The sequence below is a fragment of the Littorina saxatilis genome, linkage group LG3, assembly GCF_037325665.1.
Source record: "Littorina saxatilis isolate snail1 linkage group LG3, US_GU_Lsax_2.0, whole genome shotgun sequence".
NCBI lineage: Eukaryota > Metazoa > Mollusca > Gastropoda > Littorinimorpha > Littorinidae > Littorina > Littorina saxatilis.
In genome coordinates, this window is record NC_090247.1 from 30,708,907 (window position 1) to 30,722,710 (window position 13,804).

Sequence of the window (13,804 nt, forward strand, 5' to 3'; positions counted from 1 at the left end):
GGTCCCAAGGGGGGTCACCTTATCCGAGGAGTACTGTACTCGTAGCATCGTCAGTCCACCGCTCATGGCAAAGGCAGTGAAATTGACAAGAAGAGCGGGGTAGTAGTTGCGCTGAGAAGGATAGCACGCTTTTCTGTACCTCTCTTCGTTTTAACTTTCTGAGCGTGTTTTCAATCCAAACATATATCTTTATGTTTTTGGAATCAGGAACCGACAAGGAATAAGATGAAAGTGTTTTTAAATTGATTTCGAAAATTTAATTTCGATCATAATTTTTATATTTTTAATTTTCAGAGCTTGTTTTTAATCCACATATAACATATTTATATGTTTTTGGAATGAGAAAATGATGGAGAATAAGATGAACGTAAATTTGGATCGTTTTATAAAAAAAATAATTTTTTTACAATTTTCAGATTTTTGATGACCAAAGTCATTAATTCATTTTTAAGCCACCAAGCTGAAATGCTCTACCGAAGTCCGGGCTTTGTCGGAGATTACTTGACCAAAATTGCAACCAATTTGGTTGAACAATGAGAGCGTGACAGTGCCGCCTCAACTTTCACGAAAAGCCGGATATGACGTCATCAAAGACATTTATCAAAAAAATAAAAAAGTCTGAGGATATCATACCCAGGAACTCTCATGTCAAATTTCATAAAGATCGGTCCAGTAGTTTAGTCTGAATCGCTCTACACACACACACACAGACAGACATACACCACGACCCTCGTCTCGATTCCCCCCTCTATGTTAAAACATTTAGTCAAAACTTGACTAAATGTAAAAAGTCGCGTAAGGCGAAATTACTACATTTAGTCAAGCTGTGGAACTCACAGAATGAAACTGAACGTTGTCCGCCGCTAGTGCAAAAGGCAGTGAAAGTGACGAGCCTGTTTGGCGCGGCAGCGGTTGCGCTGTGCTTCATAGCACGCTTTACTGTAGGCTACCTCTCTTCGTTTTAACTTTCTGAGCGTGTTTTTAATCCAAACATATCATATCTATATGTTTTTGGAATCAGGAACCGACAAGGAATAAGATGAAATAGTTTTTAAATCGATTTCGGAAATTTAATTTTGATCATAATTTTTATATTTTTAATTTTCAGAGCTTGTTTTTAATCCAAATATAACATATGTATATGTTTTTGGAATCAGAAAATGACGAATAATAAGATGAAATTGTTTTTGGATCGTTTAATAAAAAAATAATCTTAATTACAAGTTTCCGATTTTTAATGACCAAACTCACTCATTAGCTTTTAAGCCACCAAGCTGAAATGCAATACCGAAGTCCGGCCTTCGTCGAAAATTGCTTTGCCAAAATTTCAATCAATTTAATTGAAAAATGAGGGTGTGACAGTGCCGCCTCAACTTTTACAAAAAGCCGGATATGACGTCATCAAAGGTATTTATCGAAAAAATGAAAAAAACATCCGGGGATATCATACCCAGGAACTCTCATGTAAAATTTCATAAAGATCGGTCCAGTAGTTTAGTCTGAATCGCTCTACACACACACACAGACAGACAGACAGACAGACAGACACAGACACACATACACCACGATCCTCGTCTCGATTCCCCCCTCTATGTTAAAACATTTAGTCAAAACTTGACTAAATGTAAAAACAAGACTATAGTGACGTCACGTTTCGGCTCAGCTGTCCGGGACGCGTTCTGAAACAACGGCTGCAAAGGCGAAATTTGGTGTTTTTCACATCCGGGCCGAAGGAATGAATAAAATACTCGTTACACTTAGTCAAGTTTTGACTAATTACACATTAACATGCTTCCATTTGAAACTTCGAGGTCTTCATCGGGGATTGACGCCCGACCAAAGGTAATTGAAGCCCGACGGAGCGAAGCGACGGAGGGCTTCAATTAGACTTTGGGAGGGCGTCAATCCACGATGAAGACCGAGAAGTTTCAAATGGAAGCATGTTAATGTTATTGTAATTCAATCTGACGACGATCTCTTTCCTGCTTTCATGCGATGGTAAACAGACAGAATTGGTTCTGTTCTGTTCACACACTACTTTCAGTCCACCTACCTGCAAGGGTCAAGTCCCAAGAAATATGTCTCTGTATTCCTATCGTATCACTCTGCTCCTGTTTTGTTTTCTTTCACACACATTTTCCCTTCTTTTTTGACGAGTTTCTGGACAGCAAACTCTAAAACAAATTCTTTTCATCACAAAAGCGATCTTTGGAATTGACTGACGTAGTCCGGAAGAATTCATGCATCAACTTACGTCACGTATTCGACGTCATCACTTCGCATACCTTATGGTCTCGGTATTTCGTTGGCCTTCTTATTTCCTACTTGTGAAATGACCCTCAATCGACAATTGTAATTCAATCAAGTTTGCGTTTTAATGAAACAGATCCTGTGATTGGTCAGAATGCCCAAACTCATTAAAAATTACCGGTCATTAATTGTCGATAACCACTCGCTAAAAAATCCATTAACAACCTGCTGGCGAGGCGCATTGATACAGCCTCAACTAGTCTCGGTTAGCTTTGAGGGTCATTTTACAAGTAGGAAATATGAAGGCCAACGAAACACCGAGACCACAAGGTATGCGAAGTTTGTTTGTTTGTTTGTTTATTTGTTGCTTAACGTCCAGCCGACTACGCAGAGCCATATCAGGACGAGGAAGGGGGGGATGAAGGGGGCCACTTGTCAAGCGATTCCTGTTTACAAATGCACTAACCCATTACTTGTGTCCCAGCAGGCTTTAGTAAAACTAAATTAATACCTACTGGAAGATTACCAGTTTCCAGTATGTTAAAATAGGCTTAACCTATCTACTGCTGGACTTACATCAGAACACTAACAGATTAAACTATACATGAATCGCGAGACAAGCGGCAAGAGAAGAGATTTTTGGAAAAAATACAGGTGAATGAGCAAGAAAGCAGAAAAAAGAAAAGAATTCATGAAGAAAAAGAGAGCATGACAGGAAAGAGGAACCAAAAATCTACCTAACAGCAAACTAGAAAGCTCCTGCGGTTCCAAAAACAAGAGGGGCCTTTAATTTCATAACCGCAGTGCCCCACTGCGGGAGTATGCGAAGTGATGACGTCGAATACGTGACGTAAGTTGATGCATGAATTCTTTCGGACTACGTCAGTCAATTCCAAAGATCGCTTTTGTGATGAAAAGAATTTGTTTTTGAGTTTGCTGTCCAAAAACCCGTCAAAAAAGAAGGGAAAATGTGTGTGAAAGAAAACAAAACAGGAGCAGAGTGATACGATAGGAGAGGGCCCCAAAGGGTTTAAAATCGTGATCGTGATTGGCGTTTTTTGACCTTTCTGTGACCGTGATTGCCGAAATTTCCATTTCTGTGATCGTGATGGGACTTTGCCCGTGATCCGTGATGACAAAAAAAATCAAGTCTCGTGATCGTGATCGTCATTTGTTTTCGTGATCGTGATGGGCATTATTGCAAAGCATTTTATTTTCAACGTACATTTTTCACAGCTGTATCACTCAATGATCCTCTATTCGTCAAGGAGCCAATCCTGATTGAAGGGAAGCAACAACACATTCAGAAATATGATTTTGACAGCGATTGCTTCCCTTTAGGAGAACCAATCACACAAAACAGAGATCGAATCAGAAGGCGAATTACAAAAATCTGCCAAACTTCATCCAATGGAAGGGCTTCGTGCTAAAGTTTTGAGTGCATTCAGTCAAATTCGAATTCGAAGATCAAAAATGGCGTGCAGCGGTACTGTCATCGAACTTCTGTTATATTTTGTGGATTCAAGCCAGACCAAAGCAGGCGGCGAGAATGCCTTCCTTGGTGGAAAGGTCAGGCTACGGGTCCGTCTTTCCGAAGACGAAATGTCAAGGTATGTTGATCTATCAGGGCCGGACTAGGTAAGTACTAGGGGGAGGGGTTACAGATGCGGGTCCAGGGGGCAAAGCCCCTTCCCGGTGCCGGGGGGTTGCCCCCTTGAAGCTGAACGGTTTTTGATGTTTCTGGAGGGAAAGGAAGCCTCTCCTTGAACGAAAAAGGTAAATTCGACAGCAAGCTGTATAGCAATGAAGAAAAATTGAGATTGTAAGGACTCATACTTTTCATCACAAAAATCGTTGAAGAAAAATGTCTTTCGAAAGGGGGTGAGAGGTGCGATTTCTCCTCGGATTTCATGATGATCCAGATGCAACCCCTGTACCCCCCCCCCCCCCCCCCCAAGTCCGGCCCTGTCTATGTTGCTCTATGACTGTTCTGAATGTAGGCAAAGATCTTGAAATTTGTTCAAGATCTTTGAGTTTGATTGAGATCATTGACATTGTCGACATTGCCACGTCCGGCTGTCACTCGCTCAGTGTGACCTCGACGTGACTGGCTCGAGTCGAGTCTGATCGAGTCTGCGTGTAGCCAAAACCGAAACTAGAAATGTGTTTTTCATCCCAGCAACGTGGACACGCTTGGCATAGATTCTAATTGTCGCTTAATTCTTTGCATTAAGCTTAGATTTATTTTAGCGCCTGTAAACTTATCAACAATGGGTTAAATTCAGGAACTATGGCCGGGAGACGTGCCAGTTTGGGTCACTTGATCCTCATGTCAAAGTCGATCAAAGTCATGTTCGTTGGGGATTTTGTTATTATAGACTCTACCATCACACATACATGTACTTTAATTTCAATCCACACAATAGTTTTTGAGAAAATGGGTTTAAAAGATTTAGCTCTGGAAATGTGAAATTGTGCAAGTACAGTATATATTCATGTGTGTGAGTGAGGGTGTGGGAGTTGAATGTGTATGAGTGCAGGGGCGGATTAAGGGGGGGGGAGGTTACAGGGGTTCCGGAACCCACCCCCCCCCCCCCCGGCTGTCAACAAAAAAAAAAATTAACACTAACTTTAAAAGAAATACTGAGTGGCTGCTGACACCAGTTGATCATGTTTAAAATCAAAGATAAGCCATAAATTGTTCATAAAATAGCTAACACTCTTCAGCTTCTGGGGGGCTAAGCCCCCCAGACCCCCCCAACGGGGCCCATGTACCCCACAAGGGGTCTACCCCTGGACCCTAGGTTGTAACCCCCCCCACCCACCCCCTCTGGCTTAACTACTCCGCCCCTGGAGTGTATATTCCTGTGTGTTTGTATGAGAGAGAGCGAGAGAAAAAAACAATGAAAACAACATTCTTGTTACTGATTACAAATCATGAATCGATATGTATTTCTATGTGTATGAAAGAGAATTAAAAAAAAAATAAAATAAAAACTTGAAGTGCAACAGTTCTCACTTTGTGTTGAATAAACAATAGATCCAGAGGAGCGAATTACTGTGTGGTTGTGTTTACTTTGACACGTGCTTTCTGTACCTGCAACTTTTACCGTGACCGTGATTTGCCACTGGTGTTCGTGATCGTGAAAACAAAAATCAAGGTAACTGTGATCGTGAAAGCTAAAATTTCCCTTCCCGTGATCGTGATGATACCCCCCCTTTGGGGCCCTCATAGGAATACAGAGACATATTTCTTGGGACTTGACCCTTGCAGGTAGGTGGACTGAAAGTAGTGTGTGAACAGAACAGAACCAATTCTGTCTGTTTACAACCGCATGAAAGCAGGAAAGAGATCGTCGTCAGATTGAATTACAATAACATTAACATGCTTCCATTTGAAACTTCTCGGTCTTCATCGTGGATTGACGCCCTCCCAAAGTCTAATTGAAGCCCTCCGTCGCTTCGCTCCGTCGGGCTTCAATTACCTTTGGTCGGGCGTCAATCCCCGATGAAGACCGAGAAGTTTCAAATGGAAGCATGTTAATGTGTAATTAATGACCGGTAATTTTTAATGAGTTGGGGCATTCTGACCAATCACAGGATCTGTTTCATTAAAACGCAAACTTGATTGAATTACAAAATGTTTTAACATAGAGGGGGGAATCGAGACGAGGGTCGTGGTGTATGTCTGTCTGTCTGTCTGTGTGTGTGTGTGTAGAGCGATTCAGACTAAACTACTGGGCCGATCTTTATGAAATTTTACATGAGAGTTCCTGGGTATGATATCCCCGGATGTTTTTTTCATTTTTTCGATAAATACCTTTGATGACGTCATATCCGGCTTTTTGTAAAAGTTGAGGCGGCACTATCACACCCTCATTTTTCAATTAAATTGATTGAAATTTGGCAAAGCAATCTTTGACGAAGCACGGGGTTTGGTATTGCATTTCAGCTTGGTGGCTTAAAAACTAATGAGTGAGTTTGGTCATTAAAATTCGGAAACTTGTAATTAAAATTATTTTTTTTATTAAACGATCCAAAAACAATTTCATCTTATTCGTCGTCATTTTCTGATTCCAAAAACATATACATATGTTATATTTGGATTAAAAACAAGCTCTGAAAATTAAAAATATAAAAATTATGATCAAAATTAAATTTCCGAAATCGTTTTAAAAACAATTTCATCTTATTCCTAGTCGGTTCCTGATTCCAAAAACATATAGATATGATATGTTTGGATTAAAAACACGCTCAGAAAGTTAAAACGAAGAGAGGTACAGTAAAGCGTGCTATGAAGCACAGCGCAATCGCTACCGCGCCAAACAGGCTCGTCACTTTCACTGCCTTTTGCACTAGCGGCGGACTACGTTCAGTTTCATTCTGTGAGTTCCACAGTTTGACTAAATGTAGTAATTTCGCCTTACGCGACTTGTTTTATTCTTAACTTGAGATGTTTGGATGGTGCTTTCTTCTCTGTTTGAGGTTCCAGTTTGTGATCGGCTAAAAAGCAAAACCATGTTTTTGAAGGGGAAAATAGTTGAGTTATAAGGGGTTGATCAATGAAACACACACACACACAACGGCTACTTGTTAGAGGAATGAGAACAAATTAATGTAGTCGAAACTATTTTTTATGTGTGTTGGTTTTGTTAGTTGGATTTGTGGATAGGGGTTTGCGGGGGTGGCTTGGGGGGTGGAAGTTGAGCTGGTGATCCACTAGGCTCATTGAGGAACAGTCACCTTGCAGAATTTTCACTTTTTATGAGTGTGTTGGTGTGTGCGTGTGTGTGTGTACACACACCAAAAAATTCACAAAGAACAAAATGTCGGTCTTATTCTATTTAAGTGACAATCACAATACATTGCAGCCTCCCCTTACACAATTGTTACGATTGCTCTGCAGTTTTCAAATGAGCACGTTCCTGTGTAGCATCGAGAGTGTGTAACTAAATGTAACATCATGCCCGTATTTGTTTTATTTGCGGAGATTGGTTTAAATGTAACACCTCTCTTTTATGCAGCGTAAGGTTAAGAAATGTGCCTTCGAACACTGGTATGAAAAGATAGCAGAACGATTCGATAACGATGATGATGATAAAATCGTTTATTTAACGTCACTCTGTAAAAACATTGGCGACATTTGTCTTAGATTAAAAACACACACAGGCGCGCACACAAACTTTCCCTTTATGTACAGTGGTTCACCACCCTCCCATCCCCCGCACACTGTCGCTCATCTAATTAAAAGTGGTAATAAGAGATACTTTTGTAACACTCTTGACTTTTCAAGTTATATTTAGAAAAACCAATTATGTTAAGAAAGGGGTAGGGGATATTATGTGTCAAATGAATAACACAAATACAGAAATATGTTTCAAACTTCTTTTATTCTCTCTAGTCTTTTCTTTTCTCAACAAAACACAACTTCCAAAAATAAAACACAATGACTAGAGAACAGTGTTAAAAACCAGTAAAAACCCAAACCTAAAAACCTAGTTAAAAAACCCAGTGTTCGTAAGGTGCTTCACCAAAATCTCAGAACACAAACTACTCAGTCAGACATGTAATGTAAAACCCAGACTGGTTGGCTCTGAAATTAAACACGTTTCCTTATTAGCACACAACAAAACACAAATCATATTTACCAGATGTTACCAGAGGCTAGTAATTATGACTAATAATTACCACAGAGTTACTGTGTACAAACACACCACTATCTTTCTATCATTCCACATTATCAACTAGAAACAGCTGATATTTAGACATCATTTACTATTTACCAACTATAAACAGCAAAATCTTCTTCCTAACACAGGAGTAACATTATGCCTACTGTGATCAATTCCATCTTCATTGACAGAAACAGAAAGACTATATGTTATCCTACAAGACAGTGACTAACCATCTTTGTTCTTCTTTGTAACAATACCACACATCACATGTGTTCCACTCCACCATTGTTACAAACTCAAAACTAGCTACAAGAAGTGTCCATACATAATCACATTTATCTGCAGTGATAAACTGACCATTTTGACCAAACTTCTTCAATTCACAATGTCAAAATCACTTGGAACGAAATCTCACCTCAAACATCTCAAATAAAACACTAGTCACAAACACTTTTGTCCCATAAAACAACAACAGCCAACTTTCCAGTTATGCAATGCGCTTTCGGTTATTCCCGCGCATGCTCAAAACTTTCTTTTACTTCAAATTATAATCCAAAACCAAATTTCTTTACAAAACCTAAACCCTATTCAAGTTTTAACTTCAAAACATCAGTAACACACTTATCTTTCCGTCTATACACTTCATACACTAACTACAACCAAAAATACAAATATTCTGCACCATTTCTGTGACCGGTGCTTCTTTCAAAAACCCCACCACATGGTCAAATTACAAATATTTCAGTTTCGGAACAAATTTTACAAAAATAACCACTCCAATTTATACTATTCATCTTGCTAAACTAGTAACTAATCATATTTCAAGCAGATGACAATGTAAAAATCGATATTCACCTGATTTAGAACCAAAAAGTGCTCCCCAAAAATGTCCCACCAACTTCGCGGCTTTTCAGCGGAGGGCGGAAGTGACGCTAAAACTCTAAATTCCAAACTGGAAGATTTTCTAACAATAAATATCTTTACGACTTATTAAAGTTTATAATTAACACCTAATCAAAAACACTTTTGAAACAGCTTGAACAATGTTATCTAAATCCAAAAATATAAACTGAGTTAGCCAAGTTAAAAAGACTAATTAAAGGGAGGTAACAATCAATGTTCACATTACCCAAAAAACAACAGTTCCTTCCCCTTAACTACTAACCTAGCTTTATGTACATGTTCAAAACAAGTTAGGTTTTGAATGTGTTACACTTGAATACAAGAACAAGTCGCGTAAGGCGAAAATACAATATTTAGTCAAGTAGCTGTCGAACTCACAGAATGAAACTGAACGCAATGCAACGCAGCAAGACCGTATACTCGTGGTCCACCGCTCACGGCATAGGCAGTGAAATTGACAAGAAGAGCGGGGTAGTGGTTACGCTATGCTGCATAGCACGCTTTTCTGTACCTCTCTTCGTTTTAACTTTCTGAGCGTGTTTTTAATCCAAACATATCATATCTATATATTTTTGGAATCAGGAACCGACAAGGAATAAGATGAAAGTGTTTTTAAATTGATTTCGAAAAAAAAAATTTCATAATAATTTTTATATATTTAATTTTCAGAGCTTGTTTTTAATGTGAATATAACATATTTATATGTTTTTGGAATCAGCAAATGATGGAGAATAAGATAAACGTAAATTTGGATCGTTTTATAAATTTTTATTTTTTTTTACAATTTTCAGATTTTTAATGACCAAAGTCATTAATTAATTTTTAAGCCACCAAGCTGAAATGCAATACCGAACCCCGGGCTTCGTCGAAGAGTACTTGACCAAAATTTCAACCAATTTGGTTGAAAAATGAGGGCGTGACAGTGCCGCCTCAACTTTCACGAAAAGCCGGATATGACGTCATCAAAGACATTTATCAAAAAAATGAAAAAAACGTATGGGGATATCATACCCAGGAACTCTCATGTCAAATTTCATAAAGATCGGTCCAGTAGTTTGGTCTGAATTGCTCTACACGCACGCACGCACGCACGCACACACACACACACACACACATACACACACACATACACCACGACCCTCGTTTCGATTCCCCCTCGATGTTAAAATATTTAGTCAAAACTTGACTAAATATAAAAAAGGGTTGATCAGAGATCAACAGGGCCAAAACATGTTGTAGAACATGGGGGGGGGGGGGGGGGGGGGGGGGGAGGGGGGATTAGTTGTGTGTGCGACTTTGAAAACGTAGAATGGAACTCCGCATAAAAGAACGTTCCAACGTAAAATCAAACTAACTCCTTTATACCGTATTTTGCCATGTTTAGGCACGGTCATGAAAGGGGTTCCAATGGTGCAGCCATAGTCGTATTTTTAGAGTATGCACAAATTACACACGCCTCATCCCCTAGATCATTGGTGACCTGAAGAAAGCAGTTAGAGCTGGGTTCAAGGCCATGCCTATTCAGGAAAGCTTCCGCGCCATTGACAATTTCGGAGGTGTAATTTGATAACACCTCAGTTTTGGAGAAAAGGTAAATGTCCGACCATTTTACCTATAGACTCGAAACTTTGTAGAATGGTCGTGGACGAACTAAAGTTCATGCACAACAGCTATCTAAATATTTGTTAAATTCAAATGACTGAAAAAATAACCCCTTCGTTGTAAAGTTTCACTTGCGCAATATGCGCAAATTTAATCAATGATATGAACGCATTCATCCATGGGAAATGTCCTGATCCTGCCTGCAATTGCTGTATTGAAGGCATTGATTGTCTAATGTTGATTAATGTATACTATGTCATTTGAATTACCCCAATCCACTCATATACAGAAAAATGAACGACTGAAACGGGAATCAAAGGTGGGAGCAGCAATGCAACTTCAATCACGGTATCATCAGTGGAAGAAAAGTGACTAAAAAGGAGGAAGCACCAATCCACACATAATCACAGTAACATGTAACACAAGGTGACTGGGATGAAGCAGCCACCCAACTAATGTATTATGACAATGAGCAATCTGCACATAACATAAAACCATCAAAGCGATGTTCCTTAAAATAAAATGGTATCCAGGTCACTTGGGTTCAGTTATGTCATAGCATAAAACAGCTCACTGCTCCCATGAATTGTTCTGAGCCTTGCAATGATAAGTAAAGCAATGAGAGCAGATCTGATGCAGTGCACTGTCAATCATTGGCCGGCTGAAATATACTGCAATCTTGATGCAAATTACCATGTAATTTTCTTGGTGATATGGTCATCACTGCAGGCAGTAAAAGATCACCCAACGTTTTGCAATGAAGAACAATGAAGTTATTAGTCGAACAAAAAATAAACAGACGAATAAAGATTGAAAATTGTCAAATGCAATGGGGCTGGATCTCCCTGTTGAAGAACTTTGAGCAAAAGACCACAAATGAGCTAACAAAGAATACTGTACGAAAGTACGAAATGTTACATGCACTGCAAGATCTCCCTGTTGAGAAACTTTGAGTAAAAGATACCCATTTTATTGCAAAGAAGACATACAGAGTAACATGTATATGAACAGAGTGCAAAGAATTCAAACAAAGAAGACCCGACATTTTTAAAATTATGTCAAATGCAGAAAGGCGGAAAATGTGTTTCGTGAGGAACTTACAGCACACATAACACAACTATTTGCAAAGTGTAAAAACAACACGAAGAGAGTGAGAAGAACGAGTAACAATTAAAAACATTGCAAGAAATAACAAAATGTCATATGCAGTGACGATTCTGCTGCGGAACTTTTAGTTTTAGTAACAAGTTACGAAGTTCCTGTAAATAGTTAACACGGTGTTCAAACAACATGAACAAAATGAGAAAAAGAGCAAAATAAATGCAATGGTGACAATTCTTCGCGTACAGAAATGTTCAGTGTGTCGGTGACCAAAACAAGGAATTCTTGTGAAACCTAGACATATTGCATAACACCAGCGGCGGAGCACGCAAGAATAATGGTTCGATATGAAGACTCGACAGAGTAAACCCTATCATTATCTCCAGAGCGCTTCCAGTAGAGGCTGCCCGCGCTCGTTCACTGATACAAAAAGGTACCAAGTGTCGGTGTCTAACTGTCCCTCTCAGCGGGAGAGTTGCTTTGTCATAACCCCCTCCACTTCTGTTGTTTCAATGCCGGGGTGAGGTCAACGGTCAATCACAGCCCACCCCAGTCGCGAGACACTCAGCTGGTCGTGGGCTTTGCTTTGCTTAATCCGAATGTTGTACTCCGATGTAAGTAGACATAATGATAAAGAAAATTTGCTGATTCAAATCAGCAGGTTCCCAGACGTTCCTTCATGTAATTTTTAGGTGAATGGTCAAAGTGGTTTCTTGCACACACTCAGTCATCTTGCACAACAATGCAACACAAAGGAACTTAGTCGATAAATATCGACAGGGGGCCGACAAATGGTTTAAATGTGAAATGTGTGTATATGGGTGTGGGTCTGAAACAAACAAACAAACAAACCATGTGAACCCCAAAGTCATGCGCCCACACGAACACACACACACACACCCACGCGCGGGCGCTGTAGAACACACACATAATATAGTAAATACTTCAACACAGTGTGCGTATAATGTTGTATTTGTTTAGTTTCACTTTCAAAGAAACCACAAAAAAGAAATCAACATGAACAACTTCAGAGCTCTTACTTTGATTACAAACTGCATGATTTGGATAAAAGTTGATCGGTTTGATCTAATGCTGATTTCAGTTTTTTTCAGCGGCATAAGTCAGTGCTTCGTCTCGTATCGAAAACAAAAGCAGACGACAAATTTAGTCAGTTGGAGTTGTCTCCCGTACTCCTGTAGCATGCACTGATCTAAAAATAATCCACTATTCAGTTTAGATCAGTGCGCTGCACCGAGACGGTTCGGGAATTCCCAACAAAAGAAAAGATCCGCACAATATCGTCCCGGTCCCCGCGCGCACTGCTCGGCGCCACGGCCAATGACCGATTTCTGTGGCTTCACCACGCCGCACTCCAAAAGTAGTAGTCCGCGAAATGCAAGCGTCTGTTCTTGAAAATTTCCCACTGATCTAAAAATAAAACCAGTGCAATTTCCTCGGTCGGGCTTTGCCACAGAAACTCACGGTTTAGTAAAATGTACAATGTATTTTCTGATTTGTGCGCAAAAGCTTTTTTTCTTTTTTCTTTTTTTTAACATAACAATGTTTAATGTCACTGTTTGTTTAAAAGAACATGGTCACATTTGTAAAAAAAAATGTTAAATTAGAAAATAAATAACATTTTGGTTCATGATTTTTCCTACACCTGTGCTGAAAATAAGAAATAAAAATGTTGGTATATAAGTCACTCAAATACAGGTAAGTATGCTTTATGTCTCGATAGCGCATTAGGTAGCGCGTCAGTCTCATAATCCCTGTGAACGTAAGTATGCATGGCTCGGTTTGAGTTTGTTGCGGTTGACCCTGCACAATTCACAACTTCCTGTGTTACACAAACTCAGTGATGACCAATTTTGCCTTCACCCCTCCCATAGGGTGACGGATTTCACAACTTTCTACAGATGAACAACAATGTTGCCTTCACCCCTCCCATAGGGTGACGGATGTCACAACTTTCTGTGTACACAAACTGATGACGACATAAGCGCATGCGCAAACGCCTGCCGACACCCATAAGCTTTCAGCTATACATACATGTGAGCCAACGCCAGCGTAGTACTAGGGCTCATGGCCCTAGAATAAAAGGGTATTCCTAAAGGTTCTGATAAAAATATAAAGTAGCTATGAGAAGCAATGGCGTTGGTTGCAGTAATGTCTCTTCATATCTAGGGACCAAGTGGGTGCGTGTGCACAAGTCTAGCGATAAGTTTGGGACCTTGCCATCCAAGGTCTTTATTAAAACTTAAAAGATAGCT